Genomic DNA, 20674 nt, shown 5'->3' on the forward strand with positions numbered 1-20674 from the left:
GGGGGATTTGAAGCCCATCTTTCAGACTCAATGCTCTATATTGCGCTACGTTTGCAAATCACAGGCCTTGTACCAAAACAAAACCTGTAGCATCTACTTCACGGGATTGGTGTGAAACTCCAGTGAGATAACATGTACGAAGTGCTTTTTAAACTCTATTGTGCCATATACACATCAGCTATTTTACTTTTTTCTGGAAAGAAGGTGGCACTGCAATTGGGGTTAAGTGACTTGTCCAAGGTCACACAGCTAGTAAATGTCAAATGTCTGAGGTTGGATTTGAACTCAGGTCCTCCTGACTCTAGGGCCAGTGCTCTATTCACTGTGCCATCTAGCTTCCCCCAAATCAGTTATTCTTAACCCATTTATTCTGATTTCCAGTCTAGTGTCAATTTATACCCAAACCATTCTATCTCCCTAAAAAAACCCCAAAAACCAACCAGGCATTTATTAAGTGCCTACTATGTGCCAGGCATGGTACTAAGCACTTTACAAATATTCTATCATTTGGTCCTCACAACCCCCCTGGGAGGTAGGTGCTACTGCTATCCCCATTTTATAGAGGAGGAAACTAGGGAATTCAACAGAGGTTAAGTGACTTACCCAGGGTCACGCGGTTTATCTGTCTGAGGCTAGATCTGAATGCATCACTCTATCCACTGCACCCTCTAGCTGTGTATATGGTGTTGTTGTTTAGTCGTCTCTCCATGACCCCATTTGGGGTTTTCTTGGCAGAGATACTGGAGTGGTTTGCCTTTTCCTTCTCCAGCTCATTTTATGGATGAGGAAAATGGGGCAAACAGGGTTAAATGACTTGACCAGAGTCAGGCAGCTAATAAGTGCCTAAGGCCAAATTTGAACACAGGAAGATGAGTCTTCCTGATGTCAGGTCTGGTGTTCTATCCAGTGAGCCACCCAGGTGTTCAGTAAGTGTATGCTAAGCTGAATTAAGATTTAGAACCATAAAGCTTTAGGTCTAGAAGGGACTTCAGAAGTCCCAAAGCCCAAATTTCTCACTTTGCAGAATGAGGAAGCACGGATGGATGGATTGATTGATTATACCTTAGTAAGGGTGGAGGGGAGACAAACTAGGATCTGAACCCAGGCCTACTAACTCCAAGTCCTGTGCTCTTCTCTCTATACCAGAAGTGTTGAACACGAGAGACCACGGACAGCATACCCAGGTGTCGTCTGAATGTGATTAATATGTAATTGAGAAATGTTTAACAAAATAAATAGAAGTACAATAAAACACAGGTTTTGTTAATAGGTGGTTTTCTCTAAATCACTATGTGGCAGGCAAGGATCCTTCTGAATGGTTGAGTAGTCCCCATTCATATAGGAGTTTGATACCACTGGTCTACACCATCCTGTAAGACTCCCTGTGTGGAGAAAAATAAAGATGGCCAAGTGGACTTTTGGATGCACTGGATTTGAAGTCAGAGTCTTACTTTCAAAACTCACCTCTGTGTGACATTGGGAAAGTCACTTACCTTCTCTGGAGTTCAGCTTCTTCATTTCTGAGCTAAGGGAATTTATTGGATGATCTCTAAGCCCTCTTCTAATTACAAATCCAGGGATGCTGTGACCTTGGAGTTTGACTCTGACTCTGGAGGAGGCCTGGGAAGGGCAGTTAGGGCAGAGTCATAACTAGGAATTTAGGCGCCTGGAAACAAGCACCATGAGTCATTCATTCCTTGAGCAAATGGAATAACATAGACTCTAAGTTGCCAGGGTATGGCCAGAGACCCCTGGACACTGTGTGGGAAAGTATGTACTTACATAGTGGGGGAGGGGAGCAATGGGGCAGGATGAGAGAATTACCATACAAGTCTCCAGTCTCCTACAGCTCTGGTTTCTGCTCTTTCCTTTTTAGAAAACTGAGGCAATATTCTCCCTTCTCCAGTTCTGTCTGTAGCCCTTCTCTTCACCATCTTTCAGGGTTCACTGACCATAGCTCAGGTTAAATCTGACTGGTTCATTCATCCTTCAGTCAATAAAACAATTACGCATTTATCAAGGCCTTATGTGCCAGACACCAGAGATGGAAAAACATCTTGTTTGTGGCCTCAGGGAGCTTATATTCTGACAGGGGTCATAACAGTCCATATATAAAACATACGAGCCCGTTATAGCTTTAGATGGAAGTGAAGAGGGAAAGTGGGAAAGGCCTCATACAGAAAATGGCCGTTGGGATGGAGCTTGAAGGAAGCCTGGGAAGCCAAGAGGTAGAGGTGAGGAGGGAGAGCCCTCTGGACACGGGAGTCAGGCAAGTGGAGTCAATAAGCATCTATTAGTCACCTACCTGGCTGCCGAGTATTGTGCTAGGGATACAGAGAAAGCCAAAAACACATTCTTTGCCCTCAAGGAGCTCATAATCTAATGCGAAGACTTGTGTGGGATGAAAAGCAAGTAAGTAGGTAATTACTCCAAGAAGGCTGTGAGTTCCTTGAGGACTGATTGGTTTTTATCTTTATATCCTCATGATGTCTAGCACATGAGAAGTGTTTAATGAGTACTAATGGAGTTAGACTTCAAATTCTGTCAGTGCCCTTTAAATCTGGTGTCCCTTGGATAATGCCCCTGTTACCCTGCCCTAGTTGTGACTGTGGGTCAGAAGAAGGACCACATTCCTAAAGAAAATCTCAGGGGTAGAAAGGATGGTGACAACAACCACAACAAAGCAACTTCAGTGTCTAAAGCGCTTTTCTAATTACAGTTCTGTGAGACAGGGTGAATGAAGGATAAATGAAGTTCAGTCTTTTCTCCAGGCTCTGCTTCATGAGCCTCTGTCCGAGTAGCCTCCTTACACATTCTCTGAGAAAACCTGACTCCTAAAGGGGTGCCTGGACTCCCAAATCTGCCACCATTTTTGCTATTCCTCACATATGGCCCTCCACCTCCCATCACCACACCTTTGCATGGGCTGTCCCTCATGCCTGAAATGCACTCCTTCCTAACCACATTATAGAATTCGTGGTTTCATCGAAAGCACCCACCTGCTCTGTGAGACCATTCTTGACACTCACCTTCCCAATTGTTAGCACCCTTGTCCCTCAATTTACCTTTGAAATTTTTTTTGCATATATTTTGAATATGCTTATTTCTGCTCATATACAGGATGTAAGCTCCCTGCGGCCAGGGACTGTAATTTTTTAAAATAAATAATAATTTAAATAAATAAATTTAAATAATAATTTTTATCTGTTTCCCCAGCACTTAGAGTAGTGCCTGGCCCACAATAGGCACTTAATAAATGTTTTGTTGACTGAGTGACCCCACCCAAAACAATCTTTTAAAAAAAGCGGGGAAGCTTTGGAGACTACTGTCCTTCTTGCAGTCAGACCCTCAGTAGATGCTTCCCATGTGGAGGGCTTTCGAGGGACTGGGGAGCAGGGGAAGCAGAAAGGCCTGAGGTGAGGTGAGGAATGCCAAGGCCTGGAAGGGACAGGTTAATTCTGGCTTTCCTCCCCCCCTCCCCTCAGCCCTACCTCCTCGCACTGTCCTTGATATTCAATCGGGTGCTGGTGATGACTTGCACGGCAGTGGGGCCTACGGTTCTTCACGTTTGGTGGGACAAATGGTTCTCATTTGAAAAGGAGGTTATAAAAACACATGCCTGAAGAGAATGTCAGGGACTTGAGGATTAATCTCATTTAATTCAAAGACCATTCCAAATATTTTTTCTTTGGGGGGTGGCCAGCAGCTTTGGCTGGGGTAGGGGGCTGGGGAGCTGGAAGCCAAAGGTTCACACAGACTGCACTGTCAGGTCGGGTCATGGTGGGAAGCAACAGTCTGGTGTGTGTGCGTGTGTGTGTACATGCACACACTCGTGTGTGCAAAGGCACCAGAGTGTAGGCACACACACAACATGAGTCTTGCCTTTCATGTCAGAGAAGTTCGTTCCTAAAAAATTCCCTGAAGGACGATTTTCCTGGAGAGTTTGGGTCTGAATGAGAGGGCTCCTATAATATCTATTAACATACCACATTCCAGGTAAGCTTAAAAAACATGAATCCCTGTTTCTACAGTGCTTTAAGTCATGCACAGTATTTTTCTCACAATAACCCTGTAAGTAGTACAAGGATTATTCTTCCCATTTTTCAGAGGAGAAAACCGAGTCTCAGAAAACCGAGGTCACACAGGGAACAGCAATGATAGTAATTTCCGTTTCTGTGGGAATTAGTGTTTTACTAAACAATCTTATGAGGGAGGTATGCATCATTATCCACTTTCACAAATGAGGAAACCAAGGCAGCTGTATAGTAGAAAGAGTACTGATTTGGAGTTGGTTGAACTGGGTTTGAATCCTGACTCTAATCCTTCTTGTGTGTGACCTTGGGCAAATTGTTATTCAGTTGTTTCAGTCTCATCCAACTCTTTGTGACCTCATCTGGGATTTTGTTGGCCAAGATACTGCAGCAGTTTGCCATTTCCTTCTCCAGCTCATTTTACACAGGAGAAAAATGAGGCAAAATGGGTTATGTGACTTGCCCAGGGTCACAGCTAGTAAATGTTTAAGGTCAAATTTGAACTCAGGTCTTCATGAATCCAGGCCCCTGAGTAAATTATTTAACCTCTTTGAGACTCATCTGTAAAATTAGAGTGTTGAATCACAATAGTGAGTCCCAACGTTTTTGAGTATAAGAACCCCTTTCAGTATAAAAATGTTTTTTTTCCAATTGTCATGTCACCATAGTTGTGCTATTAATATCCTTTGAATGAGAAAATGCACAATGTATGTCAAAGCTACTATATATTCACAAAGCTTTTAAATTGATTTGTATTTGATTAAATACAGAATACATGAATATTTGAAAAATAGTCATATATATGTGAGACGTTTTCTTCTATCTGCAGAAGGTAGGTTTGCTTGTTCATTGCAATGGGTCATGCTACGCATTTTGTTGGAGCTAAATAAAGGTGAAAAATCACCCAGCTTGGTGCCCACATGGATCCTGAGGACCCCTTACAATAACCTGGCAATGCCCAGGGATTGTTGCCCACCCAAAGCTCTTGTGGCTGTAAATCCTCCAAACCTATGAGGTTGTGACTTGCCCATAGATGAACAGGTAAATGCCAAAGTTGGGACTGGAACCTTGGTCTTCTATCACGTCATCAGGGTGTCTCCCCTTTACTACACGGCCCCCTCTTTATAAGCCCACGAAGGGAACCAAAGTATTCCATTTATGCTACATCTTCTGAGGCTTCCCCATGTTACCTAATAACCTACATGACAGGAGTTTAAATAGTATAGAATATTAATAATAATAACCACAGAAGATAAGTCTGCATCCAATATGTTTATTCAATTACATAAGTCAATTATTTTATTCACCTGCTCAAAAGTTCACTGGGCACTAAATATAAAAGAATCATAGCAAGATAGTAACCAGCACCAGGACCATTTCTACCTGAGCTCCACTGAATAAAGATGAGGAGAATGAGCTAAGGAAAAAACAATAATGGCTGAAAATTCTGTAGAGCCACAAGGTTTGCAAAACATTTCACGTTTATTATCTCCTTAGAGTTACACAGCTCATGACTGAGATGGGGCTTCCTGACTCTCAGCTCAGCGCTCCGTGCACAAGGCCACAGTATCTCTCCCACAGCACCATCTCTGAGGCTAGGAATTCCAGATGTGCGGACCTTGTGCCCACACAGGGACTTGACCCTCTGTGGAGAGGCAGTGTTGGGAGGAGAAGGAGCCCAAGGATCTGCGTTTGAGGCCTAGACAGCCTTGGACAAGTCTGGTTCCTTCCCTCAGCCTCCCTGTCTTTAACTGTAGAAATATCTTTGCACTTTTGAGTATCTAGGATTTAGAGAATGAGTCCAGCTGCCTCATTTTTCTGATAAGGAAACTGAGGCCTAGAGAAAAAAGTGGCTAGTAGAGAATGTAGACCCCAATTCCAGTTCTCTTATAAGACCTACCTGCTTCTCCCATTGGTGAATTCCCATTGGAGCCTCCATTTTGTGAAGGGGCCCAGTCCAGCTTTCATTCTTCTGTTGGACCACTTCCTGACTTCTAGACTTCAAACCTATTCCCCTAAAGCACTGGGTACTTTCATCTCCATCCCCTCCCCAAACTCCCCTTTTTTGTTCTCTTCGCCCATTAGAATGAGGGCAGGGACTGTCTTTCTTCTTGCTTAAAATTATATTCCCAATGTTCACTATGGTGCCTGGCACAGAGTAAGAACTCAACATTATTTTCCTCCCTCCCTCCCTTCCTTCCTCCCTCCCTCTTTCCCTCCCTCCTTCCTTCCTTCTCTCCCTCCTTGCCTCCATTGATCCTTGGAAGTATTGAAGAAGTAATCCTCTTTCTTCACTTCCAACTAAATTACTTCCCTTCCAGGGGATTTGAGATTGGTGGGCTAGAATCCTAAAATCTCTCATTTGGATATGAACTCATGAACAACAGCTATTCTCTCCATTCTCTGAAGCTTGAGTAGAGAAAGCCAGGGCTTTTGCTATCATTTTTTTTTTCCAATTGAGAAATTTATTTAAACCAAACAGGTGCCTCATTGTCTCTAATCTCAGAAGAAGGTGTTGGGCCTCTTGGTAGTAAAGCGTGGCTTGTGCTGGCGACGCAGAACTCTGTGGGGCAGAGGGAACTTGATTTTGGAGTCGTGAAACTGCTTGACTGCGGGCCGGCGGCATTTGCTGGCAGGAATTTCTTCCACTTTCATGATCTGGATGGAGTGGGCCCGGGCACGGTGACGGGCTCCCATATCTCGGTAGCACTGAGTGACGGCACCAGCAGTGGTCAGGTCCCTGTACTCCCTGTACATGTTGTGGGTCCCACTCCTGGAATCATAACTCAGCCAGATGCCAAAGTTCTTCACTCTAAGAGGGGACTTTTCAAAGACCTGTCCGCAGTATACGATTTCTCCAGAAGACTTCTTCATCTTTTTCAGCTGGGAAACGAAGTACCAGAACCGGGACTTCGCTACCACATGATTAGGAGCAAAGATCCGCATGCGATAAAGAGGCGGCACCGGGCTCTTGGGAGTGGGCAGACAGCACCCAACTACCTTATACTCTCTCAGGGTGCCCGAGGCCTTCATGGTGCTGCTGCCTCACGCCCAGCCAACCCGCAAAAAAAAAAAAAAAGCTTGCTATCATTTTTCTAAGGTTAGATGTGTTTTTAATCGATGCCTTTTGTTTTCATATTATATTCATTTCCCAATATACCCTATACCCTCTCCTCTGCAGTAAGTACTCCCTTGAAACAAAGATTAAAAAAAAAAATACAGTTCAGCAAATTCAACCAATGTGTCAAATGCCACTGACAGTATATGCAATACTCCACACCCATAGGCCTCCTCTTCTGCAGTGAAGTGAGGGAAAGTTGCCAGGGTTTTTAAAGTCAAGAGTGGGTCTGACGGGGGAACAAAATTAGTTGCTGCCAAATTTTTCTGTCTCTGAGGCCCACAGTTTCTCCTTCCCCCTTCCCCTAAGTCCCAGAGCTGCCATATTGGATCTTTTTTTTTGCGGAGGTCTTGAAAGATCTGCTTACAATCGCTTCAGGAGAGGGAGGGAATTTATGCTTCTTCCACAGAGAGGCAAGCAAGCAAGATGTTCGCCTCCAAGCCACATAATGGAGGGCAGAAGCTCAAGTTACAGAATTGGCCTGGTTCCAAACAAGTGTCTGAAACTTCAAAAAAATTTTTTCAACCATAGATGGTGAGCTCAACTTAAGCTTGTTCACCTTTTTTTTTTTTTTTTGAATTTTAAATAAAATACCACAAATAGTGGTTGGGGGCTGGAGGGGATTGCATGAAGAAAAGGAAAAGCAGTCAGAGGCCACTTTCAGTGCCTGGGGAGGATCCCAAGAGATGTAACTGTTAGAATTGGAGGGGATGTCGGGATAGAGGGTCTGGGAACTTTGGAAAATCAGAACTAGAAGAGTTGCTTAAATCGCAGGCTCCTATGGGCTGGAGAGCTGGAAGGGGCCTCTAAGAGCATCTAGTTCAACCAACATATTTTACAGATGAGGAAACTGAGACCAGAGGAGGTCATGTGACTTGACTTAGGACACACAGAGAATTAGTGTTGGACAATGAGTAGAACTCAGGTCCTGCGGCTGCCTGGAGACCAAGAGCTGCCTGGCTGAGTATCAGCATCTACAGGGAAACTTGGTCTCCTCCTTCCACCCTGCCTCTGCCCCTTTGGGCCTGGGCTCCCACAGGAAAGAAGGCCATTCTTTTGTTGCCACATGGGAATTTGTTTTGCAGGTGGTCACAGCCAAGCTGTGGATGCCCTGTACTGGGGAGGCCTGGGCCCCAGCTTGTCAATGGAGTGAGAAGAATGTCAGATTGGGAGTGGTGAGATCTGGACTTGAGGACCAGCTCTCTGGCTTTCATCAAATCGCTCCTCCTCTCTGGGCCTCAGTTTCCTCCTCTGTAAAAGGAGGGGATTGAATAAGATTATTTCCAAGGCCCCTCCCAGCACTTAATATCTTGTGAACCTGTCTAAAGGGGAAGGGCTGGGGGAGCTGTCAAGGCCAGTGGCTCTCTGGGCTGTGCTCTGTGGTGGGACTGCAAGGGGATTCCCTCCCTGCTCCATTGCTGAGTGTCCCCTAAGCTTGTGATGACAGACCAAACGATCCCAAGAGGAGGACACACCATACAGCTCATTTTCTGGAGTGAAAGCTTCCCCAGATCCAGCCAAGACTTCTTGACCCTCGAAGCTGAAACCCGCCCAGGGGGGAGCCACAAAGGGCGCTCTGTCCAGCCTTCCCTCCCCCAAGCCTGATGGATGCACAAATCCTTGATCTCCAGATCCCAGCTTTGGGACAGACTCTGATGGGCTTGGAGAGTGGGACACACCAGCCACACCCACCTCAAATGCTCAGCACAGCTTTAGCTCCATGGCCCAGATCCCATCCCCAGCAGGAAACCCTGCAAAGGGGGGAGTGGGGGTGGAAATGGGGGGGCGGAGGGTAAGGGAGGAGGGCTCTGTGGGTGGCCATCTGGGGGACTGACGAAAGCTCTAGATGCTGCCAAGTCCCAGAATGCACTAGGAAGCCACAGCAAATGGGAAACTGAGAGAAGGTGGAAAGGTGGGACCAACTTGGCCGGAAAGCAAATTCCCTTGAAGTGAACATTCTGGAATAGTTGTCACAAGCTATAAACGCCTCATTCCTTATTCTTCCTTCCACCCTCCTTTCTCTCCATTCTTCCTGTCTTTGGGTAAGGCCCATGTCCATGCTGGACATATCCCCACACAATCTGCCTCAGGGGGATCCACTCTTTGCTCTCCCTCCCCCCAGTGAGGACATAATTCCATGGGTCAGGAATTAGAACCAGACCTCCTCATTCTACAGAAGAGAAAACTGAGTCTCAGAGAACCAAAGTAACATACCCAAAGTCATATAACCAGCTGGAAGCAGTGTCTAGATTCAAACTCAGGTCCTCTGACTTCAAATTCAGGTTTTTTTTTTTTTTTCCAAGTATACTATGGTTGGGACCTAGTCAAAAAAGTGTAGACCTGAACCGGTCCTAAGTGGAAGAGAGGGGAAGGGTGAGAATTCTTGAACTATCACCTCACTCTCATATTCATGCCCTGATTTTAATAATAGTAAAAACAATAGCAACAACTACTCACATTTATATAGCATTTTAAGATTTACAAAGTACTTTCCTGAGAATAACCATGGGAGGTAGCTTGTGAAAGTATTACCCCCATTTTACAGATGAGGAAACTGAGACTTAAAGAGGGGAAGTGACCTTGTCATAGCTACAATGTTGGAAGTGGAATCTGAATCCATGAATTCTTACTGCAAATCCTGAGGTCTTTCTACTATATCAAATCTAGACTGCCCACAACTGGCTAAGTGAGTCCTACCATGGACACTAATCCAATAAATCAATCCAATAAAATATTTCTCAAGTGGCTACAACATTGGGCATTGAGCTTAGCACCTGATATAATTAATAAGAAAGACAGTTCCTGCCCTCAACAAGCTTACACTCTAAAGAACTGGAATTCCTTACAATCTAGCCCTACTCCTTGTGAGGTGATGCCACATCCAGATTCCTGGATGCCTAACCCTCTTCCTTGCAGCCTTGATGCTTACTCAAGGTACCTGGTAGGTGTTTATCCACAAAGGTAAGTCAATAGTCAAGAGACCTCAGTCCAAGTCCTGGCTTTGACGCATCTGTGTAGCCTATGATAAGCTACTTCACCTAAGTCTCAGTTTCCCCATCTGTTAAATTAATTAAAATAGTATTTGCACTACTGACCCCACTAGGTTGCTTAAACTCTCTCATACCATTCCCCTCCACTCTTTGCTCTGGTCAAATAGGATGATTCTGTGTCCTCCCCTACCCAGATGATCTTGAAGCCCCCTTCTTGGCTCCTATCTCCTTTGCTTTTATTGTTTTCTATGTGTGAGGCACCATTGGTCAAAGAGTTTCTATTTTGCTGCAAGGGTGGGGAAAGGATATGCAACATTTATTCAAATAAATATAATTTAGAAGTGATGGCTGTGAAGGAGAAAATCCTCTAGGAAAATCTGAGAATGCTTTGAGCTGGGAGGAACAAGGGGAGGCTTCACAAAAGACCTGGTGTTGCTGACCTCACAAGCTTGTTTTTATGTAATCCTTAAAGTGTTATATTATTACTTTTATTACTAATGCATAGGTTTGACCAGGTAACACCGTCCCCCACCTCCAATAAATCTTCAGTGGCTCCCCATTGTCTGTAGATAAAGCATAAATCCTTTGTCCAGTATTTCAGGTCCTCCCCAGTTCAATTCCCCCTACCTAAAACACAGCCTGATTTCATATCATTCCCTTCTCCAGTATTCCAAGCTCTAGCTGGCCTACACAAGCTAGCGTTAAGCTACTTGCTCTGGGTCACACTTGTAGTAAGTACTTGGAATGCAGGTCTCCCCTGACTACACCCCAGTGGTCTTTGCATCATGCCACGCTTCCTTGCTAGGAAGATTATTTTGGCAGCTGTGTGAAAGATAAAATTGGAGAGGGGAAAAGTTTGGAGACAGGAACATTATTTAAAAATCTATTTAAAAACAAGTCCACAGTAGGTGCTTAATAAATGTTGATCAATCCAGGTGAGAGACAAGAAGGGAAAACTATGGTGGTCACCATGTTAAGTGGGGAGAATGGAAGGGGGAGAAATTTGAGATGTGTTGCAGAAGTTGAAGTGATAAGACTTCACGACGGATTAGATGTAGGGAGTGGGAAAGAGCAAAATGTAAAAAAAATGGGCCTGAGGTTTCAAGCCTGGGTGACTGAGAGGATGGCAGTAGAGTTGAAAGAAAATGGGAAGATTCAAGGAGGGGCAGGTTTGGAGGAAAGATCATGAGTTCAGTCTTGGATGTATTGAGTTTCAGGTACCCAAGGGATATCCTGATGGCTGTGTATAACGGGAAGTAGGAAATGTTGGACTGTGGCTCAGGGGAGAGGCTGTGTACATATCCACACTTTTTCCCAAACTATAGATTTGGAAGCCATCTGCATAGAGGTGAAAATTAAACCCATTGGAGCAAATGAGTTCATGAAGGGAGAGAGGTAAAGAGACAAAGAGACCAGATTACCAGGGCCTGAGTAGTGATTCTGCAGAGGCAGATTGAGGTTGAACTAGGGGAAAATAACGTCTTAATGATCCAAAAGCAAAGTGTCTTGGGAGGTAATGTTTTTTTCATCACTGCAAGTCTACAAGGAGAGGCTGGATGACTTTTAGTGGCAACATTGTAGAGGTAATTCTTGGTTAAGGACAGCTTGGATTAGATGACTTTGGGGGTCTCCAAGGGTAGTGCATGATTCTAGGAATTCAGCAGAGAAAAGGAAAGGTGCAGGAAGACAGGTTAAAGGGATGGCAGGGTCAAGGGAATTTTTTTAAAGGATAAAGAAGAAGTGCATATATTTGTAAACAGTAGGAAAGAGGGAGAGACTGAAGAAGAGAAGAGAAGGAAGGGGATGGGTCAAATGGAGAGATCGGCCTCTGAAATATTCTGACAAGTGTTTTTTCAGTGTCTTCTAATATATCTTTGGTTAATTATCCTGAGGGAGCCCACTGCATCTCTGGATAGCTCTACTGATAGCAATAATAGTTAATAATAGCTAGCATTTATATAGTACTTATTACATGCCAGATACTGTGCTAAGTGCTTTATAAATATTATTTCATTTGATCCTTACAAAAACTTTATGAAGTTGCCATTGTTATCCCCATTTTACAGACGAGGAAACTGAGGCAAACAGTGGTTAAGGGACTTGCCCCAGGGTCACACAGTGTCTGAAGCCAGATTTGAACTCAGGTCTTCCTGACTTCAGGCCCAATGCTCTATGAACAGCACTACCTAGATTCCTCTAAATAATAACAATAAGGACAACATCAACAATAAAACTAGAATATTCACTGCCTCCATAGCATTCCTACACTGCCCTAGTGTCACAGGAGAGGCCCCCTTGGAAGGAAGTAGTTTTTCATTCATTCATTCATTTATTCAACATTCATTTAAGTGCCTATCATTTCCCAGGCATTATGGTAGGTGCCAAGGACACAAAGTAAAAAATGAACAAATTCCTGCCCTTAAGGAAAATACAGTCAATTGGGGGTAACAACACAAACACAGAAATGCACACGAAGAGCAGATGGGAAATCATTTCTAAGGGAGGGAGTACTGGCACTGGGAGCGCAAGGATAGGCTTTTATTTCCTGTCCATGGTAACACTTGAGTACTGGGGAGGAAGCTAGGGATTCTACAGGGAGGGAATATGTTCCAGCCCTGGGGGAAAGGTTGTGAAGATCTTAAGGCAGGCTATGGAATGTGTATGGGGAATAGCAATAGCAGACAAACCCTGCACACATCCACCATCTATCTCCAGATGGTGGCTCTCGCACAGCAGACCCACAATTCACACAGCTATGGGTGAAATGATCGAATGATAAGATATTCTAACTCCAAGTTCTGTTCCCAGCTCTCCCATCTTTCCCCTACTACAAAGCAGTTAAGATTTTGTGAGGAGTGTTGAAAACTACTTCGCTCACAGGAGACTGGTGAGAACAAGTATAGCCTGCTCAGATTCTCTCCCCGACCCTTTAAGTGCCCTCTTCCCCAGAGATTAATAATGGTAACAGTCAACATTTATATGGTGTTTACTATCAAGTGCTCCTCACAACAACACTGTGAGGATGGTGCTATTGTTATTCTCATTTTGCAGTGGAGGAAACTGAGGCAGTCAGAGGTGAAGTGACTGGCCCAGCATCACCCAGCTGGTAAATGTCTGCGGCTAGATTTGAAGTCAGGTCTTCCACTTTATGTGTACTTTGTGTTTACTTTTTGTTGTAAGGGGGCACTTTAGCAAAGCTGAAGGAACAAAAGAAAAACAACAGGTAGAAGGGAAAGTTTTCTAAATTCGGAGGAAACAACTTAGAAAGGGTCTGAGGCTGGAATAGCTGTGTTATACATGAAAAGGTGTGAGAAGATGAATTTGCCCCAGGGCACATATTGCTCCAATACCTTTGTCCCCAGTTACTCATCTGCATAAGACCCAACAGGAATCTGGGAAGTATAACTTGATTGGCTGTCATAAGTAAAGGTAGAGTCCAAAAACCCAGGCAAGTCACCTCTGAACCAGAAAGGATTGTTCAAGACAGTCTAGACTTCTCCCACCTGGAGGTAGTGAACCAAGAATCTGAGAGAGTAAAAGAGGAGAGGCTTCTGCCAATTCTAGGCTAAGGGTTATTTTCCTTTCTAAAAGAGCATTGCACTGTTCCAGCTGAAAAGGGTGTGGTAACACCCAACAGCAATTAAACAGAAAAGTGACCTGTCTGGCTCAGCCCAGCAGCAGCTATGCATTTGCCTGGTCCAGCCCAAAGGCAGCCAAGTCTGGTGAGGAGCCAGCAGTGAAGTCAAATGACCTGCCTGACACAGCCCAACTGAGACCCCATGTCCCATGATGATAAAGCCCAGCTTATCAATCTATCCACCCATCCACCCATCCATCCATCCATCCATCCATCCATCCATCCATCCATCCATCCATCCATCCAGAGATACAGACATACATCACCAATGCCATGCTCCTCAGCAAATTTTGTAAGGAATCTCTAGAGTTCTTGGAGTTACTTTGTCCATGTTTCCTACAGATATGTCTCACTACCATTGTACTTTAAGTTATCCCAGCTCTCAATAGATTCTTTTATGCCTTTGTGGGAGAATATGCTCCCAGTTTGAAGGTAAAAGCCACAAATGGCTATTTTTTTTTAAGCAATCAGTGTTAAGTAACTTGCTCAAGGTTACATGGCCAGTTATTTCTGGGTGTGGTACTAAGTATCAGAACTGGATTCGATCCCAGTCATCCCGACTCTGGGGCCAGTGCTCTTACTCACTGAGCCACCTGGCTGCCTCTAAGTAATTGGGGTTAAGTAAATTGCTCAAGATTGCACCGCCAGGTGTTTCTGGGTGGGTGCTAAGTGTCTGAGCTCGGATTCGATCCCAGGTCATCCCAATTCTGGGGCTGGTGCTCTTACTCGCTGTGCTACCTGGCAGCCCAACAAATGGCTATTATTGTTGTGATGCCATTTGAATAAATGCCTTGGCTAAAGAACTCAGTTCCTTGAGGGTAGGAATTGCCTTTCCTCCCCTTTGTCTTTGTATTATGGGGCCAGCTAAGTGGCACAGTGGATAGAATGCTGGGCCCAGAGTTCAAGTTCAAATCCGGCTTCAGATACTTCCTAGCTTTTTTATCTTGGGAAAATCACTGAACCTCTATTTCCCTCTGTTTCATTAACTCTAAAATGGGGGTAACAATAGCACACACCTTACAGGATCAAATAAGATATTTGAAAAGTGCTTAGCACAATGCCTGGCATATAGTGGGTGCCTAATAAATGCTTATTCCTATCAGCACCTAGTATGGTGCTTTGCATGTAGTAGGGACTTAATAAATTCTTGTTGAATTCATGAGAAACCACCTTCTACTTTTTTTTTCTCTTTGGGATACATTTAGGAGGGTTACACTTAAGCCAACAGAATTCTGGTTGACTTGTCACAAAACTCATGCTGCCAAAAAAAATCACACTTAAGGACTATGGTTCCATTACCTTACTTTAGTTTTGTCATTTGAAGTCCATGCCATTCAGCCACCTTCTGGAAAGCTTATAGTGTCCTAGTACACATCTGAATCATAGATTAGACCCTACAGTTAGAATCGATAGCTTCTAGGGTTTTGAGTATTCTCTAAATGAATCATGAGGGAGTAGAAGCAAAAAGTACAGACAATTTTTCAGAAGGTTGCTTTAAAAAAAATTTTTTTTAAAGTTAAAAGATCTGAAACAGCCAGGTGGTATAGTGGATAAAGTACTGGACCTGGAGTCAGGAAGACCTGAGGTCAGATCTAGTCTAAGACACTTCCTAACCCTTAACGTCTTTTTATCTGTTTCCTCAACCGTGAAGTGGAATAATAATAATAGCACTTACTTCCCAGTGTTGCTCTGAGGATCACATGAGATAATTTTTGTAAAGTGCTTCACTTAGTGCTTAACAAATGCTTGTTCCTTTCCCTCGGTTTCCTCTTCTGTAACATGAGCAGGAAGGGAGTAGCTTAGAGGGCCTCGAAGGTCTTTTCTAGCTCTGTCCATGAAGCTTTCTCTCAGCAGCTCTTTCTCCCCTGAGCCCGCACACAATTTCAGTGCTTATTCCTACCTCTATTCATATGCCTCTCAAGTCTATGCTACTAGTACCCATATTTTACATATCAGATACACAGATGCAGGCATTCTTCCCTGGAAGGGACCTCAGGGACCCTCAGTTTACACATGAGGACCATTTGGTGAAGTGACTTGCCCAAGGCTGAATGACCAGTGATGGAGCCAAGATTAGAACTCTATTTTTTTCCTCTATAAATCATAGAATATTAGGGTTGGAAGGGACCTTAGTCAGCATTCTGTTGCATTTCCCATCCAAAGCAGGAGTCTTGGAAAAATGATCATTCTGACTGTGTCAACATTTCCAGTGATAGGGAGCTCACTACCTCACAAGGCAATATATTCCATAATTGGGAAGCTCTGTCAATCATTTCTAGCTTACCATGAAATCCTAGAGCAAGAAAGGAATTTCAGAGGGTATTTAGTCCAATCTGAGCCTGACCAGGATATCCACTTGATACCTCACCACCTCAGATGATGTGGAGATCACTACCTGAATAAAGCAGTTAACACCACTGCTGGATACATGTAAGTTTTAGAAAGTTCTTACTTATATGGAGCCAAAGTGTACTTTCCATGGACCTTTGGTTCTGTCCTCTGGAATAACACAGGCTAAGTCCAGAAACATGATGGTCCTTTAGATATTTGAAGATGATGTTTACAACCATTGTGAATCTTCATGTCAAATATTGTATCCTTTAATCCAGCTTTTAAGATATGACATCCTATCAGCATGCTGCTTATCCTTTTGTGGTTGCAGATTGTTAATGTTCCTCTCTTAAATGTGTCCAAGAATATGCCAATACCAGTATTATGCTTGTGATTTCAGTGGTTCATAAACTCCTCTCTTGATCAAAATTGTCTATAACTTAGAGTTTTAGAAAGTTGCCTGGGGCTCAGAGAGTTTAAGTGACTTACAAAGTTATTCACTACTAGAGGTAGGATTTGAATCCAGGTCTTACAAAATCTAAGTCCAACCCTCTACATAATATGTTGACTCTCAGTATCCAGAATTGAATGCATTATTTCAGATCTGACTATTGCTAACTACAACAGGGTTTCCTTTCATCTGGATAATACACTTTTATTAAGGTACCTTAAAATTGAATTTTAGGGCACTCATATTGAACCTGAAGTCAACTAGAACTCTCCTGCTTTTAAACCTTATCTCTTCTATCCTATAGCTGGGCAGCTGATTTTTTGAACCCAAGTACAAGACTTTGCATTCATCCCTATAACACATCTCATCCAGTAAATTTCAGCACTGTTACAACTGGCCCACTTTCTAACTGCTTTGAGGACATCTACACATGGATCTAAACACGTTGCCCTAAACACAAGCTGAACACAAACACCTTCATGCCATCTTTCCTTACTCAACTCTCAGCCTCTTCTCCTCTATCTCAACATTCGCTTTTTACCTCTACCTCTGAAAGCAGTAATCAATCAACATTGCTATTCCTGAAAAGGGTGATAATTTGTCCCATAGCTCCATTCACCATCCCAGTAATTTTCCCAACTGAAATTCCACTCCCTGGCCACCACACTATGTAGGTATCTGCCCCTATTAGAATGGGAGCTGGGGACAGGGACTCTTCTAAAAAATCCCTGGAACATAGTAATAAATCCCTCTCTCCCCCATTTTATTCACCCCACACTAAACTCTTCATAAAATCTTATAATTGGAAGAAACTTTAGAACTGAATTGAAGCCAAGAAGTGTCCACAGATACAACTGGAAAGTGACTTGGCCAAGGTCATACAGCTAGTGGGTGTCAGGGCAGGGAGTCAAACCCTGGCCTCCTTACAAGGATTCCCTCCATCATCTTAGACTGTCCAGCAAGCTGAGGCTCCTTTCCGATTGTTCCGTCTCTACTAGTATAGTTCTTTTAATCTCTCAGCCTGCAAATCTTAGTTTTCTTTGGCTTTTCCTTTTTCTCTCATAGACTATATGATTTTGTTGTTTCTTCATTTGAAATGTCTTCCAGGCTTAGCCCTTCCGGTCTGTTCCCACTGATATGTTCTAATCTTGGAGATCCTCGTCCTCTCTTTAGGATTATTGTCTAGAGCTAGCCTCCCTCTTCCAGTCATTAACCTACAATATCTTCTCATGCTCACACTTATCCATGTGTCATTTGGCCCTGGTGTTTTCTGGGCAAGTCAGTCTCTGTCTCAGTTTCATCTGTTAAATGGTAATAACAACACATGCCTCCTAAAGTTGTTGTGTGGATAAAATGAGATATGTGTAAAGCGCTTTGCAAACCTTAAAGCCCTAAATAAATGCTAGTTGTTGTTATTATTTTTGCTTTTTTTTTTTTTTGAGGGCAGTTGGGGTTAAGTAACTTGCCCAAGGTTACATGACTAGTTTGTGTGTGTGTGTGTGTGTGTGTGTGTGTGTGTGTGTGTGTGTGTGTGTGAAGTGTCTGAGGCCAGAACCAAACTCAGGTCCTCCTGACTCCAGGGCCAGTGCTTTACTCACTGCACCACCTAGCCACCCCAATGCTAGCTATTATTCTCAATTTCTAGATAGTACAAAATGTTCATTTAGGGTCTCTCATGATAAACTGGTCTTTCTACAGCAGCCGGTTATAAGCAAACCCATGGCTTCCCCCCACCTTATGACACCACCCCAGTCTTAGAGTTTCCTTTCCATCTCCTCTTCTCACTAACCCTTCTATGTATTTAAAGATTTAGTACAAGTTCTATCTCCTTGAGCAAGCCCTCCCCAGCTTTAGGTGCCTTCTGTCCAGACTTTCTTCCTTCTCTGAACTCCTATTGTACTCAGGAAGGGGCTGTGAGTTATTATTACACTGATTTAGCAAACATAAGGTGTCAGCTACTTAGTACTTTAATTATAGGGACATCTTAGCTCTCCAAATAAACTATGAGCTTCTTGAAGGCAGTAGCTTTGTTATAATTTCTTCTGCCCCAATTCCTAGAATTTAGGTGCTGAATGGCTAGCATACAATGATGATCCTAAGGAATTGTGTACTTCAGGAAAACATTAAAAGAGACTGAGAGAGGAGAAAGGACCAGCAGCAGGGCCTGCGGAAGCTATGCTGTTGTGTCATGGAAAGCATGACACATGGAAAGCATGCCAAGTTTGGGGTGGCAGCACATTAGTCTAAATCCTAGTTCTGCCATTTATTCCATGGGAAGCCTCTTCTCTCTCGATCCATTTGCTCAACTGTAAAATGAGAACTTTGGTCTAGGGGGCCTCCAAGGTCATTTCTGGAGCTGCATCCCTGCCCCTGTTTACTGGGTGCAGCTAGGAAGCCACTCATGAGTCTGAGAAGTGAGGGCTTGGATTTTATTATCTTTCAGGTCCTTTTTCAGCTTTGAAATTCTGTGTTCTAATGAGAAGAATTATAGGGGGAGTACAAACAACCCTGCATTTGGGATTGGGAGGCCTGAGATGGACCATCATTGTGTGGACCTGCCACACAAACTCTAAGACTATAAGCCACTAATGAATTACAATGTCACCAAGTCAGTTTCCTCATCTGTAAAACAGAGATAGTAACACTTGGACTACCTACATTACCAGGCTGTTGTCAGGAGAGCCAAGCTCTTTGTAAACCTCAAAGCACTATATAAATCGAAGAAACTCTTAAGATTTCTTCAAAATTTACAATTTTATGTTCTAACAATCCATGCTTTCCCTGGTAGAATGTAAACGTTTTGAAGGCACTGACTAGTTGTATCCCGAGTGCTCAGCACAATGCCCTCTACATGGGAAATGCCTGATGTTTGTGCTGAATTGTTGGAAGGTCCATTTCAGTTCTCACATTTTCCTTTCTACATAATGACAGTGACAATGAAAATGAGGCCATTTACCTTGTGCATTGCTGTTTACAAAGCTCTTCAGAGTCACTATCTCATTCAGTTCTCACAACAAATCTATGAGGAAGGCAGCATAGGCATCATTTTCTAGATGAAGAAACAACATGCCTGAAGCTACACCATCGATAAGCAGCAGGAAAGATCCAAACCCTCTTTTGTTTTTTCATTTAACTCTTGGTGTAGTGCACTTAACAACAACAAATACACAACTGTTGCCCCATTTAACACTTTTCCTTTTTCTCTCCTGAGGCCCTCCCCCTCTGGTATTCTATGTTCATGGCTTCCTTCTAGCTTAGCAGTTCCTATTCTAAGGCCCTTCCTGCTCTGACATTCTATGTTCTCACACTTGGATCACATGGCACTGCCTTTGCTTGATAGACTTTCTCAAATGGGGAGGGGTTCCTTGGTCTGGCCATAACAGGGCTGGAGGCAGTGACATCCCAGACTATGATGTCTAGACCATAAACTCAAAGGTCATAGGTACACAAAGAAAAGAGCTTTGATGATGAAACTTGAGCTGAAGTTTTCTTAACATCAACCCAGTGCCCCCTGTTCTACTTGAGCAAATGCCCTGCAGCCTCCTTACCTTGGTGGTTGGAGTGGCATCTTGTAAGCAGGTGAGCAGTCAGGACAGGACTGAAATTACCAGGAACTGCACTAGTACGACTGTCTCCTCCAAACTTAGAGTGAAACGCCACTCACATACACACACAGACATGGGCTCCAGGGCAAATGAGAGATAAAATAAGACCTCAGCATTCTTTTGCCTCCTTTCAGTTTAAATATTTATTTCACATTTACCTGGAAAATCAGTAGGGTTGTTTTTCTCCTTCAAGAACCCATCCTGAGGGTATGGAGGGGCAGATTCAAGAAAACAGATGCACTTTTTTTCCCCCCTCACCTCCTGAATCCTCCTTGTCCATAAACTAGGACAGCCAGCCTCTCAATTTAAAACGCACAGAGGGGCAGAAGACAAATTACACCCACAAGGCTGAAAGGTAAGGGACTCTGCTTAGAGGATGGATCACCAACATTTTCCACTTGGTGGTAAGAAAGTTTGATTGTTTAGATAAAGGTGTTACCCAAGGGTCAACTGAAGGCTGGTGCACTCTCTTTATATACACACACACACATTTCTATATATCTATATGCAT

At 43.6% G+C, this 20674-nt stretch overlaps 1 pseudogene; it reads right to left on the reverse strand.

Annotated features, from left to right (window-relative positions):
• Positions 1-6462: 6462 nt before the first annotated feature.
• LOC138157310 (large ribosomal subunit protein eL20 pseudogene) lies at positions 6463-7098 on the reverse strand (annotated as a pseudogene).
• Positions 7099-20674: the final 13576 nt, after the last annotated feature.

Source organism: Petaurus breviceps, unplaced genomic scaffold (genome assembly GCF_028583685.1).
Source record: "Petaurus breviceps papuanus isolate PSGF00001 unplaced genomic scaffold, PetGlider_PUasm1.0 171, whole genome shotgun sequence".
Lineage (NCBI taxonomy): Eukaryota > Metazoa > Chordata > Mammalia > Diprotodontia > Petauridae > Petaurus > Petaurus breviceps.